Consider the following 23,332-nt stretch of genomic DNA (forward strand, 5'->3'; position numbering starts at 1 on the left):
AGATTCATAGATAGAAAGATGGACACACATAAACATGCTCAAACAAACAGACAAGGCAGGCAGAGCAGGTGGACAATTACACTAACAGGCACATCAGTATTATTTCCCCTTTCAAAAAATTGTTTCTCTAGTGAAAGACAAGTTAAAAATAAACAAGTGTAGTACTAATTATGTTTCTCGTAGGTCATTAAGTTGCATTTATTGGCGGCACGGAATGAGGGAAGTAATTTTTGCAGCAGCAGTGTGTGCAGGCAATGGAGCAGCGGGACGTGGCATGGCGGTGAAAGGCATCTGTTGCACGCCACATGGAGCTTCCCACACCGACTGAATGCTAGCGACGAGCAAAGCGAGAGGGTTTGCTTGGATATTTCAGAGATTTTGAGCAGATATCAAGGTATATAAATGTCTAGTAAAACCAAGGTAAGATATCCAGCAAGTTGTGTGTTTGTTATTGGTTTTAACAGGGAAAAACTTGGCAAATTATATTCTTCTTGAGACGCACGTGTCTTACTCTTAGGTTGTATTCCTGTCATTAAAAACAAGCTAAAGAGACCACTGCTTGACATCTTCACTGTGTCTGTATATGCTCAAGGGAAAGCTGAGCATCTATTGTATATATTCATAACGTGCAAGTGCTCAAAGAATGCATGACAGAGTTGTCAAGGCTGTGGTTTGCTGCAGTAACTGCGACCCAATATTACATTAGTTTTGCCATTATTTTTTGTTTATAATCCGGATTTGATGTTAAACGTTTTACTATTACGTGTTTCAGAAAATTTTAGTTATGAATTACGTGTTTGAGAAAATTTTAGTTATGAATTACGCGTTTCAGAAAATTTTAGTTATGAATTACGCGTTTCAGAAAATCTTATTAATTATGAAAACAAGATAGGAGAAAAGAAAATGTTTTAGTGTTTTACAGGCATCCGAGAATAGCAAGAAAAATGTTTTGTCCTCATGTCTATCGTGGAGTAGCATGACTATATTTTTGGGACATTCTCTTATGTCTGTAAAATACTATCACTTTTTTTTATATGAAGAAAATTTTCTCCAAGAACAAGGAAATATTTATCAAAGGCTTGATTATAAACAAAGGTGATCACAATATTTTGTATGGCTCATAATCGTGTTCTTTTTACGGTTGTGTGATTCTCGCTTTATGATTTCTCCAAAATATAAACGTTTTCTAAGGTTTAGATTCTGCAGAAAGACACACACATAAATACAGACAACCAGAAAGACAGAATCAGACATACAGAAAGAGAGGCAGAGTGCATTTTCACACTTGTACACAACCCTTCACCTTTATTATCTACATCTTTTGCCTTTAGATCCGTGCAGCTTATCACAAATACCCTCGTTAGAGCCAGCAAATCTACATGAAATGTATTCTTCCTTAACGTTTCTTCGTGTATTTCCTAATCTTTTTTTTATTTTTTTTACGAGACTGACGTGAATAAAGAAAAGAGAAACACATCAATTTTCAATCCTGATTCAATATCAATTAACGAAGTTATTATTATTATTATTATTAAACCTAACGGAGAAGGCAGAGTGGGACGAGCGCAAGCGCTGTAAGTTGCCAGATGACAACCCCCACCCACCTTGACCGTAGAAAGAAGAAAGGAAAAGCAATTAGCACAATAGTAGGATGAAATCAGAGCAGGAGGAGAAAATAGGTTAAACAATTATAAAGAACGCCTCAACGAACTGAGAATTATTAAAACTCACAAAAAAATTCAACAAAAAAAATCAACAATTCTGACTTATTTAATATATGTCAGACAACACGAGTAAATGTAGTATAACTACTTAAAACTTGATGGTATAAAATCACAGGTATAGTTACATAATTTATCACAGGTATAGCTGCAAAAGCAACCAGAGTTTAATTGACTAGACTCTTCAAGATTTTGTTCGAAGCAGACTTGAATTTTTGCACATCACTCGCAGTGCATGTGCCCTCGTCAAGCATGTTCCAAAGTCTTACAGCACAAGGAACAAAGCTTCGCTGAAACTGACTGGTGTGACACCTAACCTGCTGTAAGCAGCGCGCATGTGAATTTGACGCAAGTCGAGTGTTTCTGGTGGGCACAAATGCATTTGGGATGGAGGCATTCAGCGGGTGAAGCTGGTTGGCATGGATCTTATATAGCATGCAGACACTGCTGACATTGCGTCGGTGACCAAGATCCCAAGCTGCTTCGCCACCACAGAGGAACCTAGCGGAGGAGACAACTCTGTCAATGAGACGGAGGTGGGACACAGCTGTGGAAGACCACACAGGAGCACAATACTCCAGCAGTGGAAGAATAAAACACCGGAAGCAGCTGGCAGAGATAGACTGGTCACCAAAAATCCGGTAAGCCTTCCTCACAACGCCAAGCTTTTGCGAGGCAGAACTGACAAGACGCCTGATGTGCCGTTCAAAAGACAGTTTTGAGTCGAATCTGACACCCAAAATATCAAGCTCATCACATACTGTCAGAGGCGCGCCATCAACAAGCAGAGGGCCGTGAAGGGGATTTAGCGTGCGAGAGCGTGAAATACACAAGCATTTTGATTTTGATGCATTCAGTTTCATGTTCCAGGTGCGACACCAGTCAGATATACGTCTGAGATCCTCATTCAGGGATGTACTAACATCAAGACGTGAATTCGGTGACTCAACAGTAGCAACAAGTGTCACATCATCTGCATATCCGTAAATAGGATTGCTAGTGATTTGTAGTAGATCGGAAGTGTAGACATTGAACAGCAGAGGTCCCAGTACGCTACCCTGGGGAACACCTGAGTGGACGCTGTACCAGTCACTGTAGCAACTATCAACGCACACACGGTGGGTGCGGTGGGTCAAAAATTGAGTCAAGATGGACAGTACCGGGCCACCGACACCAAAAGATTGCAGCTTCCTGAGAAGACCGGCATGGTTGACTCGGTCAAAAGCTGCAGAGAAATCAAATTGGACTACCCTGGCTTCATGCCCACAGTCAAGAGCTTGCTGAATCTTATGAGAGATAGTGAGTAGCGCATCCGTAGTCCCTAGGTTCTTCCGATAAGCAAACTGATTAGCTGGTATCAAATGAGAGTGTTCAAGGTAACGAGAGAGACGACCAGAAATAACATGTTCAAAGATCTTAGAAAGTAACGGCGTGATAGAGATTGGTCTATAGTTGCTGGCATCAGATGATGGAGAGCCTTTAGGGATCGCTGTGATGTTCGCATTTCTCCAGCACATGGGGAAACTACCGGTCAGGATTAGGCGTCTGAAGACTGCACTCAGTTTGGGAGCAAGAACTGCAGCTGTTTCCTTCAGAAACATAGGAAACATCCCAAGTGGATCCGTGCCGCCATGGGAGTCGAGTGCTAAAAGTAGTCTCATGACTTCCTTAGACCTAAAAGCCAGTTTTGTCAAGACTGGCATGGCAGGAGGCAACTCGCTGGTGGGGGCTAGAGCTCGACAGAGCTTGGAGTCAAAGTGTTTCATCAGCAGATCAGCTTTGCCTTTTGGACTTGTGATCAGCTGTCCAGTATCAGAAAGCAGAGCAGGGAGAGATGGTCGCAAACCAAAGACAACTGACTTCAGCGTGGACCACCACTTGTGCGGGTCAGATGCAGTGGATAGTTTTTCTTTCGCAGAGGTAAAATATTCGCTCTCAGCAGTCCTGTAGACTGCCGCACAGGAAGCTCTGGCAACAGTGCACGCATCCCAAGTTTCACGTGTCCTTAAGTGTGACCACCTGCGATAAGCCGCTTGCTTAGTGTCTCTAGCAGTACGACAATCAATGTTGAACCAGGCCTTGTCGTTGGAGCGCAAACAAACTTTCTTTACAGGAACCCTCCGAGAGATAATACGCTTCAGTTCCTCATTCAATGCTGAGACAGGATCAGGGTTGCTCAAGACCGGTCCTAGACGAATACGAGAAACGTCTTCTCTGACAGAGCTCCAATTAACGCGCCCCTTCAAGAAGACCTCTTTGGTGACTGTGTATGCAGGAATATTTTGTCTCAAGTTAAGTTAAATACTAATCGCAGAGTGATCTGATGTGCCAAGAGTTGCCATAGTGGTTACCTTGACTGTCTCTGGTACGTCGGTAAAGACAAGATCAAGCCGATTGCCAGCCAGATGTGTTGGACCCACAACTAACTGAGAACATCCAGAGACATTCGCAAAATCAAGAGCAGCACGACCATGGGAGTCAGTTGGAGAAACTGATTCAAGCCATTCACGGTGATGGGCATTATAATCACCAGCAAAAACAAAGGCTGCCTTTCGGTCCTCATCTTGAATCATTGCCATTGCCATTAACAAGCAGTCAAAGATAGTATCGTCACTGTCAGGGTTTCGGTAAGAGCCAAGGATGTAAAAATTCTGGAGCTGCGCACATACACGAATGACGACAGTTTCATGACAGGTACACTCGTATTTCGTTTTCCGATAAGCTGAGAAGCCTTCGCGAATGTGAACCGACATGCCACGTCTCCTTTTACCACGTCTCCTTACAAACCAATGCACAATTCAAGCACATCTCCATTCAAACAGGTGTCGAAGGAGAAAAACTCACTCACTCACTCACTCACTCATACACCAACCCATCCATCCCGTCCCTCACTCATTCACTCATTCATTAACCCATCCATTCTTTCCCTAACTCACTCACTCACTCACTAACTCACTCGCCAGTCTATCCATCCCTTCCCTCACTCACTCATTCCCTCACTCACTCATTCACTCGCCAGTCCATCCATCCCTTCCCTAACTCACTCACTCACTCACTCATTCACTTGCCAGTCCATCCATCCCTTCCCTCACTCACTCATTCCCTCACTCACTCATTCACTCGCCAGTCCATCCATCCCTTCCCTCACTCACTCATTCCCTCACTCACTCACTCGCCAGTCCATCCATCCCTTCCCTCAATTATTCACTCAGTCACTCACTCGCCAGTCCATCCATCCCTTCCCTAACTCACTCATACACTCACTCACTCATTCACTAATCCATCCATACCTTCCCTCTCCGTTTACATAAAGAAGGCACAACCAACACGTGACTTTATCGCCAAGCTGAGCGCTATCGCCACCTCGCCTCTCACTCGCTCAATGACGGGACAATAAACAAGGGAAAAAGCGTAAAGTGACGGAAATTGCAGAGGAAATTACACTCATAACTCAGGGTTCACGATACTCAGCCCCGCATCAGACACACAGATACTCAGACGCACGCAGAGATAGGGAGGGGATATCACGAATGTGAAAGGAAAGGATAAGCAGGTGCAGCTCACTCGCTCACTCACGCTCTCTCTCTCTCTCTCTCTCTCTCTCTCTCTCTCTCTCTCTCTCTCTCTCTGGGTAGAAAGAAGAACGTAAGCAGGATCGTGAACCAAAAGTGTACAGTGTTTTCTTTTTTTTCTATTATTCTTCTTCTCGAAGCGTTTTCAATAAGCGAATAATTTTGCACACGTGTGAAGGAAACGCTGTTTTATTTTCTCTTAAACAAATTCCAGTTGTTTTACTTGCTTTCCCCAGAGAGAGAGAGAGAGAGAGAGAGAGAGAGAGAGAGAGAGAGAGAGAGAGAGAGAGAGAGAGAGAGAGACTTATGGAGCTTGGTAGAACGAGAAAGGAGTATAATAAATAAGTCATCAATATAAGCGTAAGTTCAGAGAGTACTGCAACTAGAGAGAGAGAGAGAGAGAGAGAGAGAGAGAGAGAGAGAGAGAGAGAGAGTACAGAACTACATAGTTACTAGATCGACGGAAGCAGACTAATGGACCATAAAACACATTGAAAGACCGATAAGTAGCCCCATAAATTGTCACTCCCAGTCTTGCTCGCGCTCTCTCTCTCTCTCTCTCTCTCTCTCTCTCTCTCTCTCTCTTTCACGATTTCCTCATATAAGTACATCCGTGCGGTGGAACAAACACGCGAAGGAAAAGTGTCTCTGTGTCCCCGGAGTCGTGGTGGTGGAGGGCGAGGTTGTAAGGCGACACCTTAAGAATGCAGGAATCCACAAACCAGCAGTGTTATGAGGCGGCGGCGAGGCACCGCGTGGCATGGACGGCGGCAGTCGAGAGGGAGCACGGAGACATACATCTCTGGCTGCCCTCGTCATTGTGATTTCCTAGTGGGACTGGTGGTGCTGGTGGTGGTGGTGGTTGTAGTAGTACTTGTAGTAGTAGTAGTAGTAGTAGTAGTAGAAGTAGCAAGTAGTAGTAGTAGTAGTAGTAGAAGTAGCAAGTAGTAAAAGTAGCAAGTAGTAAAAGTAGCAAGTAGTAAAAGTAGCAAGTAGTAGTAGTAGTAGTAGTAGTAGTAGTAGTAGTAGTAGTAGTAGTAGTAGTAGTAGTAGTAGTAGTAGTAGCAGTAGTAGTAGTGGTAGTAGTAGTAGCATGAAGTATTAGTAGTAGCAGTAAATAATAGTAGTAGTAGCATCAAGTAGTAGTGTAGGATGACCAATGATAAACCGGGCAGGGCGTCTGAACTTTAATTCCCAAAGCGTTTCAAGCTGCAAGTGCCAGTTGGAATAATTTCCCCAGCAAACCACCTGGTGCTGACATGTGCCTCGTATCGTGAGCAGCTGGCAACGAAACACAACACAAAATATTTCAAGGAACACACTACAAGTGACAGACAGCTATCATGAATCACACAGAATGAAAACAATTGACCCTGAACTTCATCAAAGACATTCACAAAACAAAGTAACTTAGGCGGTACCTCCCGTCACTGGACACCCACATTGCATCCTAAACCTTCCCAGCTTGGAAGGACACCACAGGAACCTGGCGCACCCCGCACACCCCCTGGTAATTCACAATGTGTCGGGTCGCCGGCATTGCACCACCTACTCCCTGCACCGTAGCCACGTCACCACATAAATCCTGCACAGCTATGCACCGTATGGAGGCAATCCACACATTTTCCCAGAACCATACCCACATCTAACAACACACATAATAATCACAGTCAAATAGAGACATTTATAGTGCTTAACATACCTTCAAAGGCCAACACAGGGCCCAGGTGCACCCCACACAACCAACACCACCCTGGTGTTGACACAGCCCTGGTCACGTCACCACTGGCCACCCAGAACGCACTTGATAACACCTCACTTCCCTATAATTATATACTAAGCCTCACCTAAGTAATATGCAAAAGGCACACAAAAATAAATATTCATAATATGATCTACAAATATACATACAAAAATGCATAAAACAAGAAAAACATGGCAATACACAGGACCGTCCCGAAACCCGGGCGAATACGAACAACCACGACTCCCGTCAGGTACTCAAGACATCGTGATTCATGACACAATACCCAATTATAAAACAAACGAATTTTCTCCTGAATGGTATATATATATTTTTTTCCTAATAAATTAAAGGCACCCGTACATATTCAAGATTACATCATATTTTGTGTTAACTTCATACGCACTGATCATATCACTCTCTCATATCAAAACATATAATTTTTGTTCTGGTCTGTATTAAAACTCCGTTGTCAGTTTCTGAAGGTGTACATGATCCATACAGCAGACAATTCTTATCATATTCTCACATGCATGTGTGTATATACCATTACGGGGAAATATTAAGAAGAATCGTGCAGCCCTCTCTCCTATTTTTTTTTTTTTTTTCGGTTCGTGTCCCCTACAGTGAAGGGAAGCTGGTGGGAAGGCGGGGTTTTCGGTTCGTGTCCCCTACAGTGAAGGGAAGCTGGTGGGAAGGCGGGGTTTTCGGGTGTGGAAAGGTAATATAGAGCCAATTATCGCCTCTTACCACTAAAAATAAATAGGAAGCTGCACTACTGTTGCTGTTCATGTTGTTGTGATGGCCGCTGTGTTCTTGCTCTTGCTGCTACCATTCTAACTAAACTTAATTATACCTAATCTAACCTAACTAAACCGGTAAATATGAAATAGAGCAGCACCAGCAGCAGTAGCAGTAGTGCAGCTCCCTGTTTAGTTTTGGTGGTGAGAGGCGGTATTTGGCTCTATTTTAGCTTTTTCCACCCGAAACCCCGCTTTCCCTCCAGCTACCCAACATTGTGAGGGGTGAGAGCACAAAAAAATAGGAAATAGGGCCGCACGACTCTTCTTAATATTTAGCCACATACGTACATGAGATGTCTTGTTGCAGCAATGTTAAAGAAATCGTAGGCACAAATACCTTAGCGGATCCAGTGGAGAACGTATAAGCTTACCCCAGTGAGACACTCACTGTACAGGAGGGCAGCCAAACAGGAACTGCCGCTGGAAACTTGGAAAACCTCACTTTCATATGAAACAATCCATGAAACCTTGAACGAAGCCCCAAACAGATCGATACGCATATCTTCACTAACGGATTTCACACAACTTTCATCAAAGTAGCATGCAAGTATTTTTTTTTCACACTTAAAATTACATAAATCTCCCTGGAACTGTAGTGTTTTGTCTTCAGCTCATACTGCCTAGTAGCGACTCTGCCCGTCACACTGTCACTGGTGCGACTACAAAGGAGAGAAAATGACAGCTGGTCTCACACTCTCACACACACGCACACACACACGCATATCTGCTTCCTTCTGTGTGTGTGTGTGTGTGTGTGTGTGTGTAAGAGAGTTTGGCAGCTCTCTCCAAACTGATGGCGCTGCATACATCATGAAGTTGAGATAAAATAGAGGAGAGATGACAGGTATTGGCGGCAGTGCTGAGATGCTGGGAGGAAACACTCTAGCTGACAAACTGTTACTTCATGCACAGACAGTGATAGTGTCTGGCATGGAGGCATACATTCCTCACTCATTTTCTTGTCCTAAACCTTCTAAACCTTGGTTAAACACAGCTTATTCTCGTGCTATACATGATAGAGAGGTGGCCCACAAAAGGTACTTAAGCCTTCCATCACCAGAATCTCATGCACTTTATATTTCTGCCCGGAACCATGCCAAGTATGTTCTCCAACTAGCCAAAAACTCCTTCATTAACAGAAAGTGTCAAATTTTTTTAAGATCTAACTCCCCTCATGACTTCTGGCATCTAGCCAAAATATCTCCAATACTTTCCTTCTTCTTCTTCCCCTCCTCTATTTCAACCAGATGGCACCACTGCTATCACATCTATTTCTAAAGCTGAACTCTTTGCTCAAACCTTTGATAAAAACTCTACCTTGAACGATTCTGGGCTTGTTCCTCCCTCTCCTCCACCCTCTGACTACTTCATGCCACCTATTAAAATTCTTCGCAATGATGTTTTCCATGCCCTCGCTGACCTAAACCCTCGGAAGGCTTATGGACCTGATGGGGTCCCTCCTATTGTTCTCCGAAACTGTGCCTCCGTGCTTGCACCTTGCATAGTCAAACTCTTTCAGCTCTGTCTGTCAACATCTACCTTTCCTTCTTGCTGGAAGTTTGCCTACATTCAACCTGTTCCTAAAAAGGGTGACCGTTCTAATCCCTCAAACTACCGTCCTATTGCTTTAATTTCCTGCCTATGTAAAGTTTTTGAATCTATCATCAACAGGAAGATTCTTAAACATCTATCACTTCACAACCTTCTATCTGATCGCCAGTATGGGTTCCGTCAAGGCCGCTCTACTGGTGATCTTCTGGCTTTCCTTACTGAGTCTTGGTCATCCTCTTTTAGAGATTTTAGTGAAACTTTTGCTGTTGCCTTGGATATATCAAAAGCTTTTGGTAGAGTCTGGCACAAAGCTTTGATTTTCCAAACTACCCTCCTACGGCTTCTATCCTTCTCTCTGTAACTTCATCTCAAGTTTCCTTTCTGACCGTTCTATTGTTACTGTGGTAGACGGTCACTGTTCTTCTCCTAAATCTATTAACAGTGGTGTTCCTCAGGGTTCTGTCCTGTCACCCACTCTCTTCTTATTATTCATTAATGATCTTCTAAACCAAACTTCTTGTCCTATCCACTCCTACGCTGATGATACCACCCTGCACTTTTCCACGTCTTTTCATAGACGTCCAAGCCTTCAGGAGGTAAACATTTCACGCAAGGAAGCCACAGAACGCTTGACTTCTGATCTTTCTAAAATTTCTGATTGGGGCAGAGCAAACTTGGTATTGTTCAATGTCTCAAAAACTCAATTACTCCATCTATCAACTCGACACAATCTTCCGGACAGATATCCCTTCTTCTTAAATGACACTCAACTGTCCCCCTTTTCTACACTGAACATCCTCGGTCTGTCCTTTACTTATAATCTGAATTGGAAACTTCACATATCATCTCTAGCTAAAACAGCCTCTATGAAGTTAGGTGTTCTGAGACGTCTCCGCCAGTTTTTTCTCACCTCCCCAGCTGCTAACTCTGTACAAGGGCCTTATCCGTCCATGTATGGAGTATGCTTCACATGTCTGGGGGGTTCCACTCATACTGCTCTTCTAGACAGGGTGGAATCACCGCCGCAATGTTGCATCTCTAGCTGTCTTCTACTGCTATTTTCATGCTAACTGCTCTTCTGATCTTGCTAACTGCATGCCTCCCCTCCTTCCGCGGCCTCGCTGCACAAGACTTTGTTCTTTCTCTCACTCCTATTTTGTCCACCTCTCTAACGCAAGAGTTAACCAGTATTCTCAATCATTCATCCCTTTCTCTGGTAAACTTTGGAACTCCCTGCCTGCTTCTGTGTTTCCACCTTCCTATGACTTGAATTCCTTCAAGAGGGAGGTTTCAAGACACTTAGGGCCGTAGTTTTAGAAAATTTGAGGGCCCTTACATGAGAAATTCGTAGTTTTAAATACCGATTCCTTTGATGAACCCTTACTTGCCACACTGTAAACCCTTAATATTATTGGAAATGTAAGGGTTAGTGACAAGGGTGTGGTAAGCATGCCTTACATGCTACCCTATAATGAAATAACCGATAAAATCATATAATTATCTTACAGATATAATCAGAAACGAATTAGCAAGTATTTTACAGCCTCTTTCTTGCTATAGTAACCAACAATTTAACCGTGAGGCAATTTTAGTGACTTTTAGAAACAGTAAGGATACGATAAAGAAAAAGCGTCAACAAACCCATACTCTGCTCTGCGGCGTGGTCTTCTCAGCTGACTGGTAAGTACCATCACTTATTAGTTCTTTTAACAGTAAATACAACTTAATATGATTTGTAATGGATACTAAGGAAAAAAAGGAAATAAAGTGGAGATAAAACAACTAATTTTGAGGTACTGATAACTAATTTATGTATCAAATGTGATGCATTTTCATTTCGAGATACTTTTCAATTCCGGGAACTTTATAATATATATATATATATATATATATATATATATATATATATATATATATATATATATATATATATATATATATATATATATATATATATAAAGCAAACACATACGTGACCACAATTCACTATCTCAAAAGAAATAAATAAATAAAAAGCATTATATTCCACCCAGATAAAAAATAGTCAATGCCTTGGAACCGTATTTATATAACAACTTAACCTAATGTAACTTAAGCGAACGTGAAATAGCTTTATTACCAAGTGAAATCAGCATATCGCCCTCCATATTCTCCAAGAATTTTTCAACCTGTCTAATGTTATGTTATGTGGTTTCTTATTGTCTGTCTTTATTCATTATAGATTTAACATGGAGAATGGTCATCAGTGGCTTCAGTTGCGAAATATGCGGAGGATGGAGGAGATGGTCAGAGTGAGGCTGAGAAGAGTGAGGCTAAGAAAAGTCATTCGGGATCGCAGCAATCCATTTGAAGACCTTGCTGAGGAAGAATTCCTCCAACGATTCAGACTGACCAAGGAGTGTGTGCTCTGTTGCAAAACGTCAGAGGACACCTTCCCATTGCTGCAGATGCAAGAGGTAGGTACCAGATGTGGAGTACATGTCATTGGTTTCCTGGTGGATGGGATCACTCTTCCAAGTTTGATATCAATGCAGTAGCTGGTACATATAAAATCCATTATTACTGGCAGAAGAGCCTGTCAAATGATATTCATTATTTTGTCAGGCCATACTTATCATTTACACACTTTTAACAATATACATTATTTAGTAACACTACATGTAATATAGTAGAATATGCATATTCATTTTTTTTTTTTTTTCATAAAAAATGGATGGTCCAGGATGCTTCTTTTTCTCTTCTGCGATACAGCATATATTCAAAGAATGTTTTGTGGTATACAGTTCAATAAAGTGCTATGGTGTTTAGTTTTATCTCAAAGCATAATGAACATAGAGAGACAGCTGTATTACATAATTGCCCTTTCATTTCCCATCAGGTTACCCAATACCACAGCATCTGCAACTCCTTATAACACTGAGATGTATGGCCACTGGTGGACACCAACTTACAATCAGTGACTGCTACCAAGTCTCTCAGACAAGTATTAGCAGGTGTATCAGGACAGTGACGCCCATTATTGCTCAGATGGCAAAGGACTATGTGAAGATGCCAACAGGTATGAATGCAATAAGAGTAATGGAAGGGTTTTTGGAGATTGCCAGAATGCCAGGAATTGTTGGTGCTATCGACTGCACAATCCACATTCACATTCTGCGACCAGCTTGTGAGAATCCAGAACTGTACCACAATAGAAAAGGTATCTTCTCCCTTAACTGTCAAGCTGTATGTGGACCAGATTTAACTTTTTTTAATATTGTTGCGAGATGGTGGGGTAGTGCCCATGACAGCAACATTTTTAACAACAGTTTGTTACGGCATGAATTTGAGCAAGGCATGCACAAGGGTAAGTTGTTAGGGGACATGGGTTACCCTTGCTGTAGTTATCTGTTTACTCCACTAATGAATCCCAGCAACCAAAGTGAAACAGCGTATAATAAGGCACACATTAAAACAAGAAATAAAATAGAATGTGCATTTGGTGTCTTAAAAAGATGCTTTAGTTGCTTGGGCAAGCGTCTTTACACGGCTTTAGACACCACAAAAAAACATTATTGTAGCAGCAGTTGTGCTACATATTTTTGCAATTCAGAGTAATGTGCCTCTCCCAAATCATCATCTTGAATCAGACGATGCAGATTCGGATGATTCAAATGCAGATGATCATGGTGTTGACCCAGAAACAGCCATTGCTAACAATAATGCAGCACAACAAGCTGAAAGGGCTAGATATATCAGAACATACTTCTGATAACAGGATGGTTTGATTCTGCCACTCAAATATGGTATCTCCTCCATACTCTTGTATTAACCTCTTTCATTACTCCATCCATGTATCTGGTAAACACCCAAGCGGACAGACATCCTTATCTCACACATGCCACACTACCAAATATTACACCAGGTATTCAAGAGCATTCCCTCTAAACTATATGTGTACATATAACTGATTATAAGTGTTATCCAAAATAGTATTCAAATATGTACGAATCTAAGGTATTTTTGCTATTTCTTTTTTTTTATGTGAACTGTTACTCAGAAAAATGTACTTGTAATTCCCATTTCTTACCTTGATGAGTTTGATTTTACTTTGTATACAATATGACTATAAACACTTTGTTATGAAAATACACTAGTTGCTATACAGTTATGGTAAATGACAACACTAAGTAAAAGATATTTTTCTCAAAAATATAATCACATATTTTATCACCATCGAATAGAGTAATCATATTTTACTGCAACAGAAAAGGAAAAATCAATTATATACTGTAGTTTTAGTGTGTGTGTGTGTGTGTGTGTTGTGTGTGTGTGTGTGTAGTAATAAAACTTCAGTGTTTAACTGTATAGTAATTTATTATCCAATGTAAATAAATATACATATTGAGAAAAAAACAAGATTTTAATGATCTTTACCTCTATTTATAAATCACAGTCATATATCACATGAATATGTCTTATTGAAAAAATGCTTTAATGATCACATCACTAATGAAGCACAGAGATTATCTAAGTGTTTGTACTAAATTGTGGGTGTAAAAAAGGAGACTAGTTATTAATGGCCATTGCCCTTATATAGTAATTATATAATAAATCAGTCCTATATCACATGAGTACATGAATCCATGTAGTATTTCAAAAAAATATAATGATGATACCTCTCAAACAAAGCACTGAGATTACTATATATATATATATATATATATATATATATATATATATATATATATATATATATATATATATATATATATATATATATATATATATATATATATATATATATATATATATAAGTGTTTGTACTAAACTGGGTGAGTAAAGAAACTTTGGATCTTGATCTTACAGCAACACCGCAAAACAAATTTATGCCTGATCATTTCTAGAATTGTCCAAGAAATCTACAAATGCACCTGCATCTGCACGCACATCTTCCAGTGTGTCTCCAACTCTTGAATGTATAGAAGACATAATTTTCATTGCTTGGCATAAACAGTCCCCTTCAATCTTTTTATTTTCTAAGTTTTGTTTATGAATTTGCATCACTATTTCATGTTCTTCCTTTTGAAACTTTGACAACATTTCATAGGACTCTCTGCCAACACTGTCTTCCACTTGCCTTTTCTTTGCTTTAAACTTTTTCCCACTCACTTTTCCTCTCGCACTGGAAGACTGTATTGGTGACAATTCACTTGGAAAGGTAACTGGTACCGATGCCAAAACAGAGGTGGAAGGAAGAGGTGTGCTACAAATTGAAGCTACTGTTGCAAATTGAAGCTACTGTACATCAACAGAGGTTGAAGGAAGTGGTGTACAGTGGTTGGAGGAGCTTGAGGATGACACTACAGTTCCATGAACATCCTTAGAAGTTAAAGAAAGAGGTGTGCGGTGGATGGCAGGACTGTAGAGCAAAGCTGCAGTTCCCGATGACTCAACAAAAGAGGTGCAAGCAGCAGGTGCACTATCATTTCCTCTGGCAGGCATGAGCGAAATAGGCACTGAGCGTGCTGTGGATGGCTGTTCAGTCATGGCCATCGGCTCATCCAACTGCTCTCCCTTCTCATTAATAACAACGACAGTGACATCTGTGAACAAACAAATAACATTAATGAAAGTAACAGTATGGTTGTTTACAGTATAGTGTTTAAGTATATGAATGGATTGCCTCTTCCATTGAACGAGTAATATAGTTACAAGGTACATAATAATGTTCAACCCTCTCTAAGCAAGATGAACTTAAATTGGTTTCTGGTCAATACAGATTTTCTAAGGCCTTGACAGATCTATTACAAGCCAGAAATTTCTGCTTTATCTGGAATTTGTCAAGTCTGGGTGGGTCTTCTGTCAGACAGATTCCATGTAAACCAAAGTAGGTCCGTCATATCAGGGTATTTTCTGTGCATGCACACCATTTTTTCAAGGAAGCTCTTAAGGCAAGTTTACATGAAAACACCAATTTTGTCTACAGAATAGTTGGTCTCTATGCTACAAAACAGTTTAGAGTCGTCTGAGTATGCTGCATGACCATGTGGTGAAATATTTTGCTGGATTAAGCCAAACCAAAGAGTCCCATGATATTAATCAAGTATAGATGAAAACTGGGTTAAGAACAAGAAAATTATTGGAACCACTGCTCCAAAGTGATGAATAATTTGCAAAAATAAGGATGGCATCAGAAATATTTGCAAGTCTGAATATACTAGAACTCAATATCACATTTAAGAACAGAAATGTGATATGTAAAACAGAAAATTTATTACTTAATGGAACCAACCTGTTGGCCATGTCACTGTCACTGTGGTTTGGGTCCGGTTCTAGCTCGTCTGCGATGAGAGCAAGGATTTTCTCCAATACAGGGTCTGGCTTGACAACTGGACTTAGAGGACCACCTCCTGTTCAACACAGTTTTTTCCTCTGGTCACTAACAAACTTCTTGGCCCTGAAATTATTTCACATCATTAGGCATAAAAAAGTTACATATTTTCATTTATTTTTCCTGCACTGCACAGTACAAGAAAGATACCATACCATAATTTCATATTGATAAATTATCATCTATAAAAGCTACATAAACAAAAATTAAAGAAATATTGTAGCCTAATTGCTGTTGTTCTTATGAAGAATGGTAAGAACTAATAAATTTCAGGATAAAACTATAGAATAACACTTCCTCTCTAATCATTAAAAAACAATGAAAGATTATAGAAACATTACTGGTCAGCATTGTCTGTGATGTTTTAAAGTGGGGAGCACTTGTTGTGAGGTTTGGTCAGCTTTGGATAGGATGGGATAGGTTTGATTAGATTAGGTTAGGTTAGGTTAGGTTAGGCTAGGCTAGGCTAGGTTAGGTTTGGTTAGATTATGTTAGGTAAATAAGTCACAGACAAACCTAACCTAATTCAATCTGATATAACCTAATCTAAACTAAAATAAAGTAACCTAACCAAACTTATCCTGTCCTATATGGCTTATGTGAGGTTAGGTTAGGTTACTTAAGTTTAAATTAGATTAGGTAACACTCACAGACCAACCTAACCAAACTTAATCAAGCCTAACTTAATTCAATGTTATGTAACCTCACAAGAGCTGTCCACCCTCACAACATCACAGACATGTTATATTATAATTATATATTGGGTACTCTAGCTCCTTGCATGGTTCTCTTAGTGTTTGGAGAGGTGCTAATACTATAGTTTCACAAAATAATCAAATGCATATTTCTAAGAAAACTTTAAATCATTCATGCAAAGTACTAGGGTAAAGGCAATTAGAGACTTAATATTCTGTCTGTCAGGAGAGGGTAGTTGAGATAAGGAAGCAACTGGAGGATTCAATTGAGATGGAGAAAGTGGAGTGACATTATATTATTTTTAATGGTGACTTTTACCTGTCTACAGAACAGTAGGTTGACTTTTTTACCACACACATTTCCCTTGACTTCTAAACCCTGTCCTTCTTAGAAACAATCTTAGATGGGTAGATTGTAAAATTCTTAATGTTTTACAAAGGTACTCATTAATAAACTACAACAAGAACAATTATTATTATGTACCAATTACCCAACAGAAATCCTCTTTACCGGTAAGTGGTAACTAACAGTAACATTAATTTAACCTGATAACACTGACATTTAACTAATTTTTCATCTCATAATTACTTTCTACCGTAGGAGTGTGGAAAAGTAAACTTGCTAATTACCAAACGACATTTTAAAACCAACATACTAACCTTGATCTCATGTTTTCCTAAATCTTCTTAATCTGTTTTACAGTCCTCTGCGGCCCCAGACCACTGGCAGCAAGAGAGTTCGTGATCTCCTCCCATACTCTTGCCTTGACCGGTATAATGCGGGCGTTGGTCACGGTTGGTGGCTTTGCTGAGGAGAACACCTCTTCTTTCATTGATTAAGTCTAATAGAAGTATCCTCTCCTCTTCTCCCATGTGCTGCATTCGTTCACTTCGCAACATTTTTGCAAGAGAACATAAAGTTCATTCATCTGCAGCGGGTTGGGAGATGTTCGATTTGTCACTGCGACTTGGCTATGTAACATGTTCGTATAATATTCAAACAACCTACTATTTTATGTGTACATGATACTATATCACATATTTTATGCTAGTATATATGTTTTGATGAAAAATTAGCTGAAAATTCTCCGCAATAAACAATAAAAAATGAACAAGTCGACATATCCGAACACAACCAAACTTTCAGAAATGCCACTCTATGCGCATACATAAACAGAGCGACCACACAACCTTTCAAGGGCTGCCAACTGTGAAAGTAAGGGAGCGGGTGGTTGAGTGAGTGTTTAACGCTAAGGCAAATTTGACTTCACTCACGTTAGGGTTAGTGAGAGTGCGAGGGTTAAGGGACCATTTGAGTGTTGTTTTAAGCTATTTTAAGCTATCAGTTTTTGACCACTGCTTTGACCCTTTTATGGGACTGGCATTTCAGTGGGCATTTTTTTTTTATTGGATTTTTGTTGCCCTTGGTCAGTGTCCTTTCTACATAAAAAAAAAAAAAGACAAAGCCACACGCCTTGCACAGGTACCCTTGGATGACTACTCTCACTTCTCAAGGAAAAGGTTAAGCTCCTATCAACCGTTTAAGATCAGCCATATACTCGTATCTCAACTGATACTAGAATCACAAACACTGAAGACCTGTGTACAGTCAGCTCTTTCAATTAGCACAATTCACAAGGTCAAAAAGGGTAACACTTCCTCTAACCGCATGAGACCAGCTGCTTCAGCCAGTATATTCAGACACATTGGCATCAGAAGGCAATATTCCCTCTACCAACAAGCGGTACAACAAGTTTCTGTTATTAGCACACAAAGCTTCACTGGATGCACATGGGTTAGATACTCTTGCATTACCCAGCCGCACTCCTTCCACCAGCAGAAGGTGATACCACAGTTCCACAGTTAAGTACATAAAGCTTGACTGGCACTAAATGCTTAGATACACTGTCATTGCGCTACCAAGCTACACTCCCTCCATCACAACAGTACAAGGTGCCACCACAGTTCCTACCATCAGTGCAAGACGCTCTCCCTGGCTTACCTTGTCGCTCACCTTAGTATCGAGGTGGTTGCCGTCTTTGTAGGTGAACCAAACCTTGGAGTCGTTGCAATGGGTGAATGTGTAGGCCTTCACCCAATGTTTGCGGTCCGTGTCCCCTCGGCCTCGCGTCACCACACCGGTCATCAAGTGTGGCGGTCCCAAGTCCCACTGAAGTCACTGGTGTTTTGCAAGGGATGGAGAGAGCAGATTAAGTCTCGATTATAGTTGAGAATGCTGGCAAGGGTTACAGCCCACGGGATTTGGGAGAAAGGTTGTTGATAAGGTAGGTAAGAATAAAAGAACATAGTAAGATACAAGCAAAAACACAAGGGAAACAGCAAGAAGCCAGGAGGCACACACTTGGCAGTCCTCACACAAAGCATACCTACAGTAAGTAAGTGCACCTATCATTCCTATCCATAAATTTGTCTAGTCTCTTAAAAGCTTCCTATTAATTTTGGTTACTGAGTCACATCATTGTTACTTCTTTGAGGATGAGATGCGTTTTTTCTCTTTTCTTTGTTTCTACAGTGTGTGTGTGTGTGTGTGTGTGTGTGAAATTCATCTACAGCCTTCAGAATCCCGTGCTAAGTTCATGATTACCTTCCCGCAGAGAGCTTAGCAAGTGTCTTTACTTACCATCCTTCCTGCGAGCACACCAAGCGCGATGGGAGTTAGGCGCCGCGTCCTCCCTGGGCTGGCACGATTTGCTGCGGCGCCAAGGCTTGTGGCAGCTAGCGGTGAGCTGCACGTCCACGCCCTCACTGATCACTGTTTTGCACTCTGCGACACGAAAGCAAAACACGCTTAGTTGACTGATTACATGATATTGCGTAGTGCTGCGACAATATGAGAGAGAGAGAGAGAGAGAGAGAGAGAGAGAGAGAGAGAGAGAGAGAGAGAGAAAGGCGGGGAATGGACACATTCTGCCTTAATCCTTAATCTATAAGCGATAACTTAAGTTTTTCTCCCATTGTGTGTGTGTGTGTGTGTGTGTGTGTGTGTGTGTGTGTGTGTGTGTGTGTGTGTTTCATTTTTTACTGATCATGAATTAATAAATTTATGATACTATACTTCATTCCGTCCGTTTTAATCTCTCTCTCTCTCTCTCTCTCTCTCTCTCTCTCTCTCTCTCTCTCTCTCTCTCTCTCTCTCTCTCTCTCTCTCTAAGTGGCAAGTAATGTGCCTGCGCAGATACTACGTGATCAAATCTTACGCTACCTTTCTTTCCAGATCTCCATCCCTCTCAGAAAGAATAAGATGAGAATCACATTTATTTAAAGCACAAGGAAAACAATTGGTTGGAGCAAATTTAAGCCGTGACCAAGAGGCAGCTCAGTTGTTCGGTGAAAGTTGTTTTAAGCTTCAGTCAACAAGTTGACCTCCACCATGTGCCCTTTACTTATATTGTTGTTTATTTCCTTATATCAACAAATACTCGTAAATATGGAATGTCCTGCTCTCGCAAGCTGTAACAAAGCACCCCATCGCTGCTGAGTTCCCGTGACGCGTGTCTTGTCTACGACCATTTGTGATGGCATTATGAATCTTGCCTGTATGTGCAAGGAATTAGTACAAAGATGGATGTAGTCTGGTAATGGTGAAATGCTGTCTACAGAATATAGTTATGTGGAGTTCGGATATATTTTCTTTGACTTGGTGAGTGGTAGATCTGTAAACTGGAATAACTCATTATCACTCAAGCAATAGACAGATGCATTGGTTATCACCAGTGAATATCAGTTAATTATATCTATGAAAATATACAAAAAATAGGAGCTTCGAAACGACACTGCAGAATTAGATGCAGAATGTCGTTCAGAAAGTCTCCCCCAGGAGCAGCGCAGTCGGCGCGTCTCAGCATACACACAAGAAGAACCCAACATATACAGCGGTTGTAATTCTTTTGATGAGGAAGGGATGTTGGTCAAGGGTAACCCGAATGTATTATTGCTTCACAATAAATGAAGAGAGAAAAAAAAAATTCGAGTACGACTTAAAGTTTTTGTGGTAACAAGATCCATCGGTAAAATGTCCCACAGAGGACAGTAACACCACTAAGTACTAACCACGGCAAGACAACACGTGTACTCTAACTTGCACAAGGCTGTCATTCCTCTTATCCCCGCCTCTTTATCTTAAATGCAAACAAAAAGTAAAAGAACAAAAACAGATTGCACGGTATGGGAGACAACGCGCGGAAACAGAAATACGTGTTCATGTCCAGACAGCAATTTCAAAGCAATCCCGAGGAAAGACTCCAGTGTTGGCCTGGTACAACAAGCCCACGTGTGACTGGACTGGTTTGGACAATGCAAAAATTACATTCGGATAAAATAACCGACTTGAAACTCATGTAAAGTGCATGAGTTACTCTTTTTCTTTCCTTTTAAGAGTCTTCAGTCACAGCATAATGAATGTAATGCTTCACACTGCCTTGCTCCTTGAGGCTATTTACAAATTTCCAAAACGAGGGTACAAGTAGTCTATCTGAACCTCTCTCTCTCTCTCTCTCTCTCTCTCTCTCTCTCTCTCTCTCTCTCTCTCTCTCTCTCTCTCTCTCTCTCTCTCTCTCTCTCTCTCTATTATAGCCAATACCTCCTCATTAGAAATTCAGTAAGCTAGGAGTGTGGCATATCATGCAGATCTACCTAGAGGTGCTTGCCTTGATTGACACCTGACTATCTCGGAGAAGGTTACGAAACCAAATGACAAAAATGCTAAGCCGCAGCAAATCAGCTGGAGCGAACTTAACAATGTACGTCACATGACAAACACAGGCACTTTGGCACAAATAAACGCACATTTTCAATTAATATTTGTGACCATTAACTTGAATTATTGTTTTTATCAGGAGAGAGAGAGAGAGAGGAGAGAGAGAGAGAGAGAGAGAGAGAGAGAGAGAGAGAGAGAGAGAGAGAGAGAGAGAGAAAGAGAGAGAGAGAGAGAGAGAGAGAGAGAGAGAGAGAGAGAGAGAGAGAGAGAGAGAGAAAGAGAGAGAGAGAGAGAGAGAGAGAGAGAGAGAGAGAGAGAGAGACAGAGAGAGAGAGAGAGATGGAAGCCTGGGCAGAGAAGGGGGATAGTGTAGATAAGGGAAGGGGGAGGCGTGGTCAAGGCAGCACGTTAGCCCCAAGGAACACCACACTCCATACACTTTTCCTGTTCTCCTTCGTGCGTCTCTAAATGTTTCACTGTTACTCCTTCCGGGTTAACATTTTCAGGACTTCTGATCATGATTACTGATTTACGTGGGCTTTTAATTATTCTCGTTTTAATAACGTGGGCGTAGCTCAAATTAGTCCCAGCCCTAATGGAAATTGTTTTACGCCACCGGCTGGGAGTATACCAACGATCTTGTCACAGGCTTACCACACCATCCTTTGGTGTTACCAAAGGTGAACAAAGCGAAAGTAAAATGTGATTAGAGTTTGCTGCCTCATGAACTGTATTTCAGCCAGATAATAAGAATACTGAGAAGAGTCTTGATGGCAGTAAGGTTTTGATGTTCGCTCATTAGGTGTGAGGCGCTTTACTTGTAGTGATACACCTCGCTCATCAAGCATACGAGTACGTGTTGTTAAAGGACACACTGTGTACACGCTCTCTTACATGAGTACAAAAGTTTATCCTCCAGCTGAACACCTCACAAAGAAAACACAAAGACATCTTATACAGTACTGTGAAAAACCTGGCCAGAATTCCTTCCCTCACGTATGTCTCACCTCGCTGTATGCGTATCGATAATTTCTTCACGGAGTTGAAATCTCTCGTCGTTTCTTTTGCCCGCTTCCAACTTTAATGTGCCTACCAGGTCAGGTTCACGTTACTGCTTCATAAAAAACCCCATTCGAATTGAGTGTCTGTTTTGCCATCCAATCCTCTGACACTGGAGGATCACTGGACGGTCACAACACTGAGTATTTGGGCTCCATCTAAGTCTCAAGTCCTCTCTGGCGCTGCGTCGTAGTTTCCTTGACAGTACTTGGATGTTCAAATTAAGATACACTATGCTAATGCGGACTGCTGCCGGGGGAACTTCGAAGCAGCTGTATATGCATTCATATAAAACAAAATGTGTTTGAATAAGAACAAAGGAGGAATAAACTGGGAAAGAGATAATAATGTTAGGTAAAGCATGAAAACATAAGAAGTAAGCACATTAAGTTCGGAAAAAGAAAATTCACTACAACTTTTTGGTTAAGAATGATAGGGCACAATGATATGTAATACTTTTCTTCTTTATACAAATGGATAAGGTATTTTGCTTACCGAGTCCATGAACCTTTTCCAAAGTATATTACGCACTATTAGATTTCACAAAATCTCTCTTCTCTCTCTCTCTCTCTCTTCTCTCTCTGTCTCTCTCTCTCTCTCTCTCTCTCTCTCTCTCTCTCTCTCTCTCTGTCTCTCTCTCTCTCTCTCTGTCTCTCTCTCTCTCTCTCTCTCTCTCTCTCTCTCTCTCTCTCTCTCTCTCTCTCTCTCTCTCTCTCTCTCTCTCTCTCTCTCTCATTACTCCCCTCAGCACCCAGACACAGTAGCCTCCTCTCACCGCTGCCCGGTCCTTCACCTCCACCTGCATCACCTCCAAAAGGCATATTTCTGAACCTGGGCAGGGTAGTATCATAACTCTTCCTGACACAAAAAAACAGTCTTGCGGAGTGTACCCAAATGGACGGAAGGTAAGAAATTAGTATCATGAATTCAGTGAGGGGAGAGCGTGACGAAAAACAATTAATTGGAGTACAAAAATTCCTAGGGTTCGAAGTCATGGATATTTCAGGAACTAAGACATATGTGCGTACACACACACACACACACACACACACACACACATACGACGTTCTTGAAGGAGGGTCTCACTAGGCAAGGCT

The 23,332-nt window shown here is 41.1% G+C and overlaps 2 long non-coding RNA genes across 5 annotated transcripts in view; both read right to left on the reverse strand.

The window, feature by feature from the left end:
- LOC135099163 (uncharacterized) overlaps positions 1 to 9,971 on the reverse strand; it is a 56,365-nt gene extending 46,394 nt beyond the window's left edge. Inside the window, exon 1 of one of the 2 annotated variants that reach the window (XR_010267738.1) lies at positions 6,996 to 9,971. This is a non-coding gene — a long non-coding RNA (uncharacterized LOC135099163). The remainder of the gene's footprint in view (positions 1 to 6,995) is intronic. The other variant, XR_010267739.1, reaches the window with a different exon arrangement.
- Positions 9,972 to 14,194: 4,223 nt separating this feature from the next.
- LOC135099161 (uncharacterized) lies at positions 14,195 to 22,251 on the reverse strand. 3 transcript variants are annotated; one of them, XR_010267737.1, is made up of 6 exons: positions 22,184 to 22,251; positions 19,101 to 19,244; positions 18,474 to 18,638; positions 17,120 to 17,388; positions 15,666 to 15,830; positions 14,195 to 14,976 (listed from the first exon to the last, which is right to left on the reverse strand). It is a non-coding gene; the product is annotated as an uncharacterized LOC135099161 (long non-coding RNA). The 3 variants fall into 3 exon arrangements; XR_010267736.1 differs by having other exon boundaries at positions 18,462 to 18,638; XR_010267735.1 differs by lacking the exons at positions 18,474 to 18,638; positions 19,101 to 19,244; positions 22,184 to 22,251 and having other exon boundaries at positions 17,120 to 17,578.
- Between the last annotated feature and the right edge of the window lie 1,081 nt (positions 22,252 to 23,332).

This window comes from Scylla paramamosain, unplaced genomic scaffold (assembly GCF_035594125.1).
Source record: "Scylla paramamosain isolate STU-SP2022 unplaced genomic scaffold, ASM3559412v1 Contig108, whole genome shotgun sequence".
NCBI lineage: Eukaryota > Metazoa > Arthropoda > Malacostraca > Decapoda > Portunidae > Scylla > Scylla paramamosain.